At 37.7% G+C, this 14,085-nt stretch overlaps 1 protein-coding gene across 7 annotated transcripts in view; it reads right to left on the bottom strand.

The window, feature by feature from the left end:
* LOC135208819 (innexin inx2-like) overlaps nt 1–14,085 on the bottom strand; it is a 104,323-nt gene that overhangs the window by 45,836 nt on the left and 44,402 nt on the right. The window lies entirely within an intron of this gene.

Raw genomic sequence — 14,085 nt, 5'->3', positions numbered from 1 at the left:
TTAAAATATCCCCATTCACTTAGAGGTACGACATAGTACCTGGCTTCTGCATATAGATATATATTATATATCTATATTATTTATATATATATATATCTATATATATATATACATATATAATATATATTAGTATATATATAGATATGGTATATATACGTATCTAATATATATGTCATATATATATATATGCCTAAAAAAGCGCTGTAGATGCACGTGACTTCATAAATAAGCGAATACCACAGGAAAATAATAGTCAGAAATCCAAGCGCTTTCGTCTTTACTCAGACATTGTCAAGGATTAACTCCTTGACAATGTCTGAGTAAAGACGAAAGCGCTTGGATTTCTGACTATTATTTTCCTGTGGTATTCGCTTATATATATATATATATATATATATATATATATATATATATATATATATTATATATATATATAAATATAAAGAGCCACAAGTATAGTTTCATGTCCAGTTCATTATACCTCGAATTGCCTACCCATGGATAATAATGGCGCCAATTAAAACTATCCGCTTGTCTCATTTTCTACGTCGCTTTCCAAAACAGCTTAAACTCGAGTTGCTCATCAACTTCAGCACTGGTATGCAGCAGTCCAGGATGAAAGATCACCTGGAACCAGTTTTTAAGGCAACGGGGCACACAGGGCGTTGCGCAACAGGTGCTATGGCATGGCATGTGAGCAGCTCCGTGGGCTTGCGATCTTACGTAAGTCTGTCTGTGTGTGGTAGGAATAAAGTCCTCCGATCTCTCAAGATAAATAGAACGAGCTGCTCTCCGCTCGTCTAATGGGGCCATTTGTATGAATATATGTATACGCGTTTATGTATTATATACATGTATGTATATATATATATATATATATATATATATATATATATATATATATATACACGTGTATATATATATATATATATATATATATATATATATATATATATATATATATATATATATATATATTTATATAGTGAATACTACAGGAAAATGATTTCTGGCTATCATTTTCTTGTGGTATTCGCTTATTTAATGAAGTCACGTGCATCTACTGTGATTTTTTAAGCATAATATTAATATATATATATATATATCGATTTTTTAAGATTATATATATATATATATATATATATATATATATATATATATATATTATATATATATATATATTATAATTATATATATTATAAATATATATATATATATAATAATATTATATATATATGTATGTATATAATATATATGGTACTCTTCCTTTAGTGAAAAGAATATTTGAAGCGGAATTCAAGTTAGCCGAGGAGAAATTTTCAGTGTTACTGCGAAATAGTTTTTTTTTTTTAATTGTATAAAGAACAACAAACAGTCAGGTGAGAGTATTTCAGACCTGCTATCGAGAAATGCAAATTTCTTTGCAGAAGCCTAATTAATAAATTTTGTAAAGTCTCGAGTAAAATTTATTTGTATAAAGAACGGGTGTTCAGAAATCCTGAAGCGCAAATGAAGCGTTGAAGTCTCCGCTTGTCTCTCTTTCCCGCGATGAAGTTCTCTGTTCTCTGGCAAATTTTCTTTACATTATTTTGAATGATTAGGCGAATTACTTTTTCGCATAAATAGCGTTGCCCAGTTCACCGACAATTGTGCAAAATATTGATTAATTATGGCACTAAAAGTAACATCATCTGGTAATTTCTTGTAAACAGTTCTGTTTGATTTTCATGCCAAGATTTAAATCCTGGAATTATTTAATGTAATCACGTGACTTTTAGTGATAAGAGCTCATAGAAGGAAGTTTATTCCAAAGATTAAGTTTAAATAATAATAAATATATATATATATATATATATATATATATATATATATATATATATATAAACACATCTGTATTATGTGAATAACTTGATCACGAAGTATATAAAACGTGATGCTATGTATAAATATATGGAGAGAGAGAGAGAGAGAGAGAGAGAGAGAGAGAGAGACTCGGATGGCTGGTTATACCCTATTCAGATGTGAGTTACACCCCTCTCTCTCTCTCTCTCTCTCTCTCTCTCTCTCTCTCTCTCTGTCACACACACTGCTAGGTATATAATTGACTCATAGGTCGGTCAACTCAGGCTCTGGAAATGTGCCTATTTATCCTGCCTCGCCTGGTTCCAGATTCGATCACGGGACGTACAGTTGCAACAGATGCGCTATGAAGGAGAGAGAGAGAGAGATAGAGAGGGAGAGAGAACGTCCTTACATTAATATTGCCAGCCAAAGAGAAAGGCAGTCGACAGGTAGTCCAAATAGAAAATGGACATTAATTCTCAATACGGTGGTGGGGTTCAGCTCTTGGCTCTCATTCTGTTGAGGGCGCTGACTCGATGGCGGGGTGGGCAGAGAGGGGCAGGGGTGTAAAAACGACCTGCCCTGGCAGGAAGCCTCTGGTCAAAACGATTCCTGCTGAACTTCTCATATTCTTTGTCATAAGTGAACCTATGAGTAATATGTTTCTCCTCACCCGCTTTTATAAATGTAGTTTGCTAATATACAGCATGACACTTCTACAATATTATATATAATATATAGTACATACAATAGCCAAGCTATTAGTAAGTCTTCATACATACATACATACATAAGTAAATGCTATACATACATACATACATACAAACATATTAAGCACAATAACCAAGCATTAGTAAGTCTTCATACCTTTTAGCAATCTAAAAAAAAAAAACCTACATATCTTTCTAAAACCAGATTTGTGAATTTGACAGAAAACCAATAAATTTATTAGTGTGAATAGTATATTCTCAAAATGTTATCTGTAATGTAAACAAGTGATCTCCAATCAGTCGCGAGGGAGCAGCAGACTTCTCAGGGCGAGCTCTCATCATCAAGCAATCTTCTTATAAGAGCAAAGAGACAGGTTAAAGAGAAGTTGAGTCACAGCTCGATCTCAGGGCGTCCCTAGCAACACACACGCAGAATCCTCAGCGGTTGACTTGAGAGGCACTTCTTGTGGAGCGATGAAAATGAGGGAGAGGAGAAGACGAAGAGACCAAAAAACCAAATTAAAAAAGAACAAAGACAACTTGGAGCGAAAGCTTGACGGGTGGATGAAAGAGACAGAAAAGAAAAGAGAGGTTTCGTTACTGTGTTTTTGTTGATACTTCTTATTTGCTTGTGCTGCCTTGATGAACACGGTCAACAAGAACACAACAAATATGCAGAGATCAAAGTTTGCCTTCCCACGATGTCAGGGGAGCTCTCAAGGTGCTCCCCATATCGTGCATTTAATAATATTTATGTGATCTAACACCTGTAGAGAATGTGCTTACGTTTTGACGTACGTAAGCTTTTGTGTGTGCGCGTGCGCTACAGTAATCCTTAACAGAAAAGAAATGGAGCTAAAGCTCTAAATTTTTTAGGTGGTGCAACATATAAACTTTGAAAAAAACTCCATCGTCTGTCTGGCTCGAGATCAGAAAAAATCGGCTAATCAAGTCGAAAAAGAAATCGCAAAACAAAACAAAGAAAACAGCCAACAGTGAACTGAATGGAATTGAAAATCCACAGAATAGGTCATGAATAACAATAAATGTTGAAGCGAAGAGTGCGTATTAGAAAAAAATGCACCAGGTAAATAACAGTGCAAGGAAGTAGGGAACGGCTGCAGCTATTATGTAAGGTCAAAGAGCATTGACCTTGACATTTCAACTAGAATTCACGTTAGTATAATTTTGCAGTGGCGTATACGCCATGACGAAATATTTTAAAGTTTGCACAAGGATTGCGAAGGAAAAAGGGCAAGACAACTGGAAATGCAAACATATGGAACAAGCCATTTCATTGCAGAGGCGATTCTGTATTTCTTGCCAAATGGCAGCAGTACGATAATGACTATGAAAGACCGAGACAGATTGGTAATACCCTGATGGCCGAATCTTGGAGTTTATTAGCTATTCTCTTGCGGTAAACGAGCGCCTTCATTATGACTTAACAGTTTGGTCTAAAAAATCATTATTACAATAAGACAGATTCTGCTAAACATTCCCCAAAGAAAATTTATTATATAATCTAAAAAGTACAGGCGTATTATGAATATGAATTTTCTTGCTTATGAAACATAGGGGACGGTAAAGCGAAATTACACGTGAAGAGCAGTGTGGCAAAACAGGACTGTACCATTCATTGAAGGTTGCAAATATTACAGTGTGCGACGACTGAATATTTTATATCCCTCTTTATTTAGAGGATTGCATCACTTATTCTAATATTTAAATTGCCCTTTTAAATTCCAGCTCTCAGTTTTAAAGACTAATAAGCGGATACTGTAAGCGGTGCTTTATGTTCCCATTGCATGATTCCACATTATGAATTGAGCTGTGAAGCTTTTACAGACTTGAGACCTAACTAAATAAGACACTCAGGGTCATCACCGACGGGTCGTGGGACTGAGGTGGGGCGCATCTAAGCCCAACGACCTCAGGGGATGACGTCTGACGTCAAAGCACATTGGGACCGCAATGAGAGGCTCCCATCGGTGAGAACAGCATAGCGTGTCGCCTGGGATGCAAGAGATGATGGATCTGATTCAGGCCCTCAAGCACGCGAAAAAAAAAAATCTGAACCTTTTTCTGTTCTGGCCGGAGAGACCGCCGCGAAGGCTTCCTGCAGCATGCCCCTCCACCGCCGCCGCCGCTGCTGCCGTCTCGAGACATTCCAGAGTGACCCTTTTCCAGAGGAACTGAACTGACAAACCTCCCTCAGGAAATATCCCAACGTGTCCTGCGAGACCTTGACCATCCCCGTCTACACCAGTGTCACCCTGGGCACCCATCGGCTCCCACTACCCTACCCCTTCCTGGAGCGCCATCTATGCCAGGTTCTTCTTCTCCCCGCCCCAACACAAAGAGTGCATCAGAAGACCGACAAAGCTTCCGCTCCTGCTTACTCATTTCTTCGGGAGGAATCACGTGGTTATAGGAACGGAGACATCCTGCACTGGACGTTTGCGCCAATCTAACTGTGACTAGATTTATGCCATTATGTAGAGATAGAAATGAGAAAATCTGCCTATTCTCGTGCAGTGGATCTATTTATTTTAGGACCAAGACCAAGAATTTACGCAAGTATCACCATACTATCTCGCTTCCCGAGGAAATGAGAAAGAAGCATTTGAAATTCTTGAAGGTGGTAATTCAAAAGAAAGCTTTCCATTGCTGTGTTCGTTAAGAATAATTAGAGTAGCTAGGTAAAGTACAGCATTGCCTGCTCCTACCTCATTTTGTAGTACTGATCAACAAAGATTTTCATGAAATACATGCACTTGCATAATAAATATGATCTCTAAAGGCCTATACTATGCTCATCATTGAAGAGATGAACAAGCGTTGTATTATTTATGAAGACATACGGATATTTGAGAAACTATTGTAATATATTAATATAAACTGGCAGAGACTTAATAAAATTATGCTACAAACAAATAATAGCCTCGGGCCTATAAAGATACAGTGAAAATTATAAGTGAAGTATATCCTGCAAATGTCTTAAGTCAAGGAAATGAAGCAGTGTAAATTAAAAAAAAATATATACAGATGCTATTAAGTTGCACTAAATTTAAAAAGCAAAGGAAAAATCGTAAAAGAATAATCAGGTGAAGGAATGTTCACCGTAAGAGACTCTTCGTAAAATTTTGAAGGCTTCACAGGTTACTTGGAATGTCTCCTGAGAGGGTACTTTGGCTGTTTTCAGTAAGTACTGAAGATTTCCATCAGGACCCACAGATACTGAATTCTGTGTGTTGTACACGATCCCATACTTGAGTTGGACGCTCAAACTGACCGATGGTCGATTATGAAATCCAAAACTGACAAAAGAAAATAAGTAAATGGGACTATAGTCTGATTTAGATCCTCTAAATTGCAATTTCTGTCTATATCTCTGTTCCCCCCTCCTTATGCAACACTTTTGTCAGATATGATATAAATTCAACAGTTCCAGTTTTGTCAGTGTTTTGGATATTCAGGTTGCTTCAATTTAAATAGGCGAGATCATACAGTGTAGACTGCAATATCTGCTTTATGATGGAGCTATTCATCCCGGTTTTGAGCTCTTATAGTTGGGTGTTTTAACTTTTATTTACCTTTCAGTTAGGATTGAATATACGGAATATATAGTACCGGCGATCCACTATTACATCATCGGTCATTTATCTTCATTTATGCACAGAGATGGTTTCTCTTTGTCTCTTTCTTTTTAGCTTTTAATTGGTACAATTCGAGTCTCCACAGCGTAGGGGAATGTTCTTCATATTTCGACTTCGTAGTACTCGCCAAGCTACCCCTTCCCACATATTCTGTATAAATCTATAAATCTCGGATTGTTTGGTTTAGAGGCGATTTGGAATAATTCTCTTATCTCCATGACTATCATAATTTCTCTTCCTTTAAGAGAAGCGTTTGTCCACTTCCTTAGTGTGTAAGCCCACTTCTCTTCCTTTCTTCCCCTTATTTGATTTTTCAGGGCCTAAACTAGGATAAGGTATTATTATGCACGTTCGACTGGAGAACTTTCTTTCCAGCTTGACTTAATTTTATAATATTTCAGACAGCGTAAAGAACTCATTTACCCATCCAACACACGAGGAAAAACTGCAATATCGTAAGAAGTGTTAGAGAAATTTCTCTCCAGTTGCAGAACTGTCTTAAGTGTTCCTAATCAGTGACGTCAAAGACGACTGTAAGAGTGGACGGTCATGGAACATGTCGCCCAAGATCTTGGTATGTGAATACAAAAGGGACGCTGCTGTCACTGAGAAAGGACGTTATGCAAATAGAGTACGTATTCCATTATTTATATACAGAAAGGAGTTCATACTTTATTTACTTTTCTAAAGACGCGTAGGAGGTGGCTCGTCATTTAATAGACAATCAGCCTAGACTTGACTGAACCGATATCTGTAGTAATGTGATAGAACAGGGATACTGTACAATCATGGAAGGTTTTGGTGAGTCCTTCATTATTTTCGAAATGCTGAGCATTTTCACAACGAGAGAATATTCACAATATAAAAAGGAAGGAATATGATAATGAACAAAAGAAAAAGGTTCAAAAGGCCATTGAAGAAACGACCAAGGGGCAAAGACAAAATCGAAAGGAACTAGTCCGGGACAAAGGATGGTGGAATAAAAAGGAGAGTAAGAGAGAAAAAAAAATGAATTTTAACGAGAGAGAGAGAGAGAGAGAGAGAGAGATGTCTGCTAAATCAACAAAAATTTAATCCTTGTGGATCACATAAACAAACTAATTAGGAATGGGAAGTGCGGGAGAATGGGGCTACAAGAAGGGGAATAAGTACTGGAGGGTTTGAGTGTATGAAAGGACGAAGGAAGCCACGAAGAGAGAGAGACGATGATAACGGAAGAACAGCCATAAGAACCGGAGAAATGATAACATGACCGACTTTTGACTTTTGCGCGAGAATAAGTAAGGAAGCGCCAAGGCCTATATAGTACCTACTGTACTGGCCTTGGGAAGCGCAAGAACTGAAGACACTTCGCGGTGCTTCTTTCAGAGGAGAAACGTTATCTCCGTCTCATCTTTAGGTGTGGTGGATAGCTCGTAAACCCATAAAGCATGTCACCTGACCTGGTCAGACCACACTCCGGACGCTCCCAGGATTCTCTTAGGCCTAAGGACCTCCTCAGCAGCGTCGTCCTCCTCGCACAGCTGCCTATAACACCCGCCTCCAGTTCTCTTGTCCCAGCGTACTCTCCCCACCACCAGCATCCCCTCTCCCTCTCCCTCTCTCCCCGCCCTCCCAGCCTCCCCCAACAAACCTCCTCCGTCCTCCTTTCATTTCCCTCTCGATCCCCCTCGCTTATTCCAAGACGACATTATGGGAAAACAAGTAGGCGAGAGCGCGAGCAATGTATTTTCTGCACTTGTACGAATAATTGTATTTTGAGAAAAAAAATTTTGCTTCAGTGACGTGAATTTGCAGACTTGACTCGCAAAGTAGGTTTGCCCACCTAAAATTATTGTTGCATTGTTTACGAAACATCAACGTATTTTTGTTACAAAAATTACATTATTTACAAATACATCAGCGTATTTTTTTATTACAAACAACAGTGAATTTCCTATGAGGTAGACTGATTCTCTCTACAAAATGTGGAGAACTGATAGTTCAAAGATGATTTCGCAAGTACGTTTGAAAAATGCCTTCCGTCTTGTAATCACAGGCAGACGGACGTTCATGAGATCTTTATTACGGTATTTCCAAAACGAGAAAAGTGGAAGAGATTGGAGAGTAAAGGAATTAATAATATAGAATGCCCATCTACAAAAAAATGGCTGAGAAATTTTAAATTCCTGGCAGCCAGATAATTGTACGGTATTGTTCATTTAGGACCTTTAACCCACCGAGAAAAAGAAGAAACAAATGATAAATCTATTGTGAACATCCGGGCGCTTTTCTACCTTATGTTAATCGTGCGAAATCGCACTGTCATGTAGAAAGTTTTCGTTTCAAGATCCAGACTTCCAGGGCCCATCATTATACCTGCCTAAATCGCCTTAGTGGGCGTTCAAAGATTCGTCTCCGAAATTCAGATGCAAAGTATTTCCAGACTGCCTCTCTACATCCTTCGCGTCATATGGATGGAATCCTACTCATTTCCGTTCACCTACCTGACCAGCAGGAGGTGGTAATGTTTGAGTCATGAGTCCTCGACGCTGGAATTCGCCCCGCCATGAGATTTAGTTTAGGATCAGGAAATACTCGTAGCCACTCCTAGAGATAATAACGGTGTTTTCCTTTCAGCTCTGAAATTCTCTATATTTTCCGACTATCAGCCGACGCCGTTGACCGGCAGTGTTGCGACACCATGTAATCCCTCTAAATGTAAATATCTCCGTGGGGGGGGGGGGGGGGGGGAGAGGGGATAGTGTCGTCAGTGCACCTTATTCGGTTTTCCTCCGGTAACATATTCAAACCTTTTACTGTCAATTTCCGTTTCAGCGCTGAATGGCCTTACTTGCCCCAGTGCTTGGCATAAAGGCAAAAATCTATATAAATATAAAATAAATAAAAAATCCAAATGTAAATAACCTGCGATGAAATTGTATATAATGAATGACTATTATTATGGGATGAATTTCGAAAGAGGCTAGAATAAAATTAATTACAGGCTGACTCAGCCTCTAATATTAATCAGTTTTACAGAGTTTTATGTCATTAAATCACAGCTTTGAAAACTACAACGTCCAGATTAATTGTATCCATTGTATCGTTGTTCAGTCTTGGTTATTTTTATCATTATCTCATTGCGAGATGTATAATGCCTGGATTGCAGTGGCAGTGTATACTACTGATTGGCGAATGTAAGAAGTCAGACAAACACGAAGCATTTTCCCCAAGATGTAACGAGTACCGGGACCTTTCCCTGAAAAAATCTGAAACGCCATATTTTAAACACTAACCATAGAGAGTTCATGAAAATAATCTCAATATGTTTCCCACCCCCAAAATAATGAAGGAGGTTCAGCCTAACCTAACATAACCTAGCCTAACCTAGGGGCATGGCCAAAAAAAAAAAACCGGGGCTAGTGCAATACTAATATACATCACAGGAATTTGCAACCGGGAAAAGACTTGAGAGATGTTGCAAGAGGGTAGAATTCGTTGTCGAAAAAGGAGAGTTAAAGGATTACATGAAAGCCATAAAGTTCGCATAATGAATCCCACAGTATAGGAAGGGATGGCAGAAATGTGGAAAGGTTCGTAGGTGGAACGATCTTTTTACTCTAGCTCCGTCCATATCCTCTTTGTTTTCCTCCCTCTTACACTTTTCAATCCTTTTTTACTCTCAGTTTCCTTTCAGCGCTGAATGACCTCTTTGTTCCCTGCGCTTGACCTTTGGCCTGAATTTTATATTCTATTCATTCAATTCCTATTTTTGTATATCATTTTTTAAGCATATCCGAAAGCTGTGTTAATAAATAATGTCTGCGACTTTACGTCGTCTGGCTAATCTGTTGCGGTCTATACAAACGTGTACATAGAAAGGTGCGGAAAGCTATAGCTGGTTCACACAAGGTAGATTCTTAGACGAGCCCTAAGCCTGCGAGACGTTTGTTTGGCGGCCGCTGATTGGCAGGGAGCAGCTTACCTCCCGGTACCAGCCAATCAGCGGCCGCCAAGCAAACGTCTCGTCAGCATAGGGCTCATCCAAGAATCTACCTTAAGTGAACCAGCTATAGTGTCTTCAACAAGTCTGTAGGATGAGGTTGCTGGCTCCAAGCCCTTTTGTTGATCTTACAGGAGAAATTGGTACTTAATGCCAGCATGGTCACAGGAAGAATATATATATATATAATATATATATATATATATATATACATATATATATATATATATATATATATATATATATATATACCTGGTAGGTGGAGGACTAGTATTGTCCGGAGCCAAAGTTAAAAATGACATGGGATAACACCCTCATCCCATTAAGACTTTTGAGAGCCGTAAAGTTGACACTGATGCCATTTCCTTTAAGTTGAAAGAGGTGGATAGTGTGTGTGTTTGTGTGTGTAATATATATATATATATATATATATATATATATATATATATATATATATATAATACATAATATCTTTTGGAATAGGTTGACATAAAGTATCCTTGGTGGAAGTACAGAAATGGAGCTAGCAAGGGCACCAGCACCATTTTGTATGTGGTTTAATCACGTACGAATTATACAAAAATCAAGCCAAGGGCAAATTCATCCCGTGTCTTTAGGGAGTTGAACGCAGCCGTTGCTAAAAGCAAATTGGGACCTTTGCAAAGAGCACATTAAAAAACTGTGCGAAGAGCTTATAAACACGAGAAACGAAACTTCAATAGTTTTTCTTTTCGCTGTGAAAACTGTATTAAGCTTCACATGCCAAGTAGGTAAGAGGGTTGCTATACCCGTAAGCAAATATTTTCTTGCCCTTTAATGAAATGTAGTTATTCTTGAAACGTGGGTATTGTTTTATATCATCGTGCTTTTATGGAAGAAACATAGTGGTCAAAGAAAAGGCCTCTCATTCATCATCCGTTCACCCCATTTGTGTTGTTATTTAAAATGCTTAATTAAATAGTTTCAATAAAGACAAGAGGAGGGAGCTCTTAATCCAGAATGTCAATAGATGCAGAAGTGCAAAATTTTTGTTCCAAAACGTGCCCAGAACAATATATAATTTTGAAAAGCGCCGAAAGCTATTAAATCCACGGCTAGGAGTGGCTTGTATACAACAAGCAAGATGTTTAGGGGTCAGTCATCACGTACCCTGAGCCTAGTTGAAACCTGTATTCGACCTAGATCAGCTTTGAACGGTATGGATTAGTACAAAGCAACCTTCACCAAGTTAAAGTGAAAGGTAATGAAATGCAGTTGAAATCATTACAGGTCATAAGCAAGTGCTAGTAGCTAGCCACGTGACGCAACGACCTCATTCGTAAGAAAGTGACTGCAGCAAGATTAGGGAAGAAGATGGTAGTTTGCAAATACTTCCCACTATAACGTATTTATTCATTTCAATAACGCTGTAACTACCAAAAATGAAATGGAACTTTCGTTAAATACTCCTTCTTAAGTAGTATCTGTTGTCGGCTCCCAAAGCAATCATGGAAATGAAAGATAATGCGTCATCTGCACTTTGATAAGGCTCGTTTAAGTTGGGGTTGTCTGAGAGAGAGAGAGAGAGAGAGAGAGAGAGAGTAAGTTGGCTGTCTGAGAGAGAGAGAGAGAGAGAGAGAGAGAGAGAGAGAGAAATCGTGACTACGCAGCTCAGAACATGACTGATGAGCGTCGTGCGAAACAAGAAAGGAAAGCAGCAAGTCCTCCTCACTTGCAAAGAAGGGCCTCCTTCCTTTTTCCCTCAAGGCAAACGGAGGGGCCCGGTAACGGTTCGTGGGAGTTCAGCAGCTCTGCCTTCCAGTGACCAGAACGGAAAGAGATGTGACAGACAAAGGAAGACATCCGGGGAAATGGATCGATAAAACTCATCGAGCCGCGATGTGACGAGTGGGTATCATATCAGATAAAATGCGAGTTACAATACGTTTAGAGAGGTGAAACTGTCAATAAGTAAACCGAGTATAATATGTATATATTTAGCAATTTTGTATGTATATATATATGTGTGTGTTCGTTTACAATCGTGTATGTGTGTACATATATGTATATATGTACATATCAGATAAAATGCGAGTTACAATACGTTTAGAGAGGTGAAACTGTCAATAAGTGAACCGAGTATAATATGTATATATTTAGCAATTTTGTATGTATGTATATATATTATATATATATATATATATATATATATATATATATATGTGTGTGTGTGTGTGTGTGTGTGTGTGTGTGTGTGTGTGTTTCGTTTATACTCGTGTATGTGTACATATATGTATATACACATACACACATATATATATATATAAAGTATTACAAATTTATCGTATACATTTTACAAATAATCTATCCTAGTAACTGGTTTTCATATATCTGGGCCACCGTGTAGACGAATTTCAAGAAACTATTTTGTAATGAAGGGAAGCTTCTAATTCTCAGTCCATGTCATACGATAATTTTGAGATGGGTTATGGGGACTCAGGATGTAATATTTCTCGTAATGTCACCATTCAAAGGAATTCCAACGTAATTAAGAGAAGAATCACGAAAAAAAAACTTATTAGTATAAGTTTCGTCATTGACGAAAGTATTCTTACGAAGTTATTTATCCGTAATTATTAATATATATATATATATATATATTATATATATATATATATATATATATATATATATATATGTGTGTGTGTGTGTGTGTGTATATATGTATTATATATGGCCTAGGCTAGTCTGGCACAGATCTATTAAAAATCTTGATGAATTGTTTGCTTTATGTGCAAGAATTCTCATTTAACTATATACGGATTCCTCTCTGCATATAGGATTTTTTTTCTTAACTTCTTAGTATTCCACAAAACTAAGATACATGCACAGTCAAGCATAGAAATGGAAACGAAATCACGCCTAATGTTTTCAGTTAATTGTTTGTTATATTTACTCATTTAGTTTGTTTCTTGCCTTGTAAAAACAATTGCCTGAGGGTGTGTGTGTACGACTCTCTCTCTCTCTCTCTTTCTCTCTCTCTCTCTCTCTCTCTCTCTCTCTCTCTCTCTCTCTCTCGTGTCCAAGAAGATTACATCCTAGAACTCCGTAAGATGCTAAAAACTGGCCCAGTTGAATATGCCTATACTCTGTTTTTTTTCATCTGTCCATCCGCCTGTGGTGTTTTTGTATGGTAACACTGCGTCCCAGGCTTTAGATAGTTACACTATTTGTAAGTTTTAGGTAAATAAAAGGATATCTGGGTGTACATTTCCAACTGAAAAGTGTTTAATAATTTACTGTATGCGAATTACACCGTTAATATTCGAAATAGGATATTATTATAATCGTTGAATGTAAGATGAATGTAACTATCTAAAGCCCGGGACGCAGTGTTACCATATAAAAACACCACAGGCGGATGGTCAGATGAAAAAAAACAGAGTATAGTGCTCAGAGATCATGAAAAGCACTTTTAAAGCCGCAGGTTGACACATTTGTCGTGAAAGTGATGACAGTTGCATACTAATACTCTCCGTGAGTACAGGCTGCATACAATGTCATTAATCACAGAGACCTTTTGCACAACTATTTGCATAGGCTTAGTTCCAATGTCATGTTTGAGGGTCAGTTCAATTCACGATTCTTTTATATTGGATTCCCAGAAGAGGATTTAATTCCCGTTTAAACGTTTGGTGAAGGCACTTAAGTGCCATTATGCAAAAGTAGGCAGTTAAGTTTAACAGAAACAAATGCTTGGAACATGAAGTCTTCAAACTAATGTCCTATGGGTCTTGAGTTTTCGTCTAAAAAAGCTGGTCATCAGTGATTTTGGAAGTTTTGTTGTGTCAAGTTTAGGAGCTCGACTCTTCTACATTAGTTTCATATAGTAAAATGTTAACGAGCTATA

The sequence above is a fragment of the Macrobrachium nipponense genome, chromosome 35 (assembly GCF_015104395.2).
Source record: "Macrobrachium nipponense isolate FS-2020 chromosome 35, ASM1510439v2, whole genome shotgun sequence".
NCBI classification, from domain to species: Eukaryota; Metazoa; Arthropoda; class Malacostraca; order Decapoda; family Palaemonidae; genus Macrobrachium; species Macrobrachium nipponense.
The sequence above is the reverse complement of the archived record's forward strand: the minus strand, read 5'-3'. Positions and strand labels throughout refer to the sequence as shown.